Raw genomic sequence first — 277 nt, 5'->3', positions numbered from 1 at the left:
GTCCAGCTCTGGGCACCCCGCTGGCAGGGGACAGGGATGCTGGGGGGCACCGGAGAGGAGCGGCCCTGGCCCAGCGTGCCCAGGAGGGGACCAGGGCAGGTCCCCGCAGGCCTGGTGTGCCCCAGGCTGGGGGTGCTGAGGGGGACAGTGACAGTCCCAGGGGTCCTGGAGGCAAGTCCCCAGGGGCGTGGGGACAGGAGAACAGGGGTGAAGAGGGCAGGTCCCAGGGGCATGGGGACAGGGAGAGGAGAGGAGCAGGTCAGGTCCCTGGGGACAG

The 277-nt window shown here is 71.8% G+C and overlaps 1 protein-coding gene across 1 annotated transcript in view; it reads right to left on the bottom strand.

The window, feature by feature from the left end:
• Nucleotides 1–277, bottom strand: part of RFX5 (regulatory factor X5) — a gene marked incomplete at its 3' end in the record, with an annotated part of 3,942 nt that overhangs the window by 2,853 nt on the left and 812 nt on the right. The window lies entirely within an intron of this gene.

Source organism: Egretta garzetta, unplaced genomic scaffold, assembly GCF_000687185.1.
Source record: "Egretta garzetta isolate BGI_Z169 unplaced genomic scaffold, ASM68718v1 scaffold668, whole genome shotgun sequence".
Lineage (NCBI taxonomy): Eukaryota > Metazoa > Chordata > Aves > Pelecaniformes > Ardeidae > Egretta > Egretta garzetta.
Note: the sequence above shows the minus strand (reverse complement) of the source record. Positions and strands in the feature narration are given on the sequence as shown.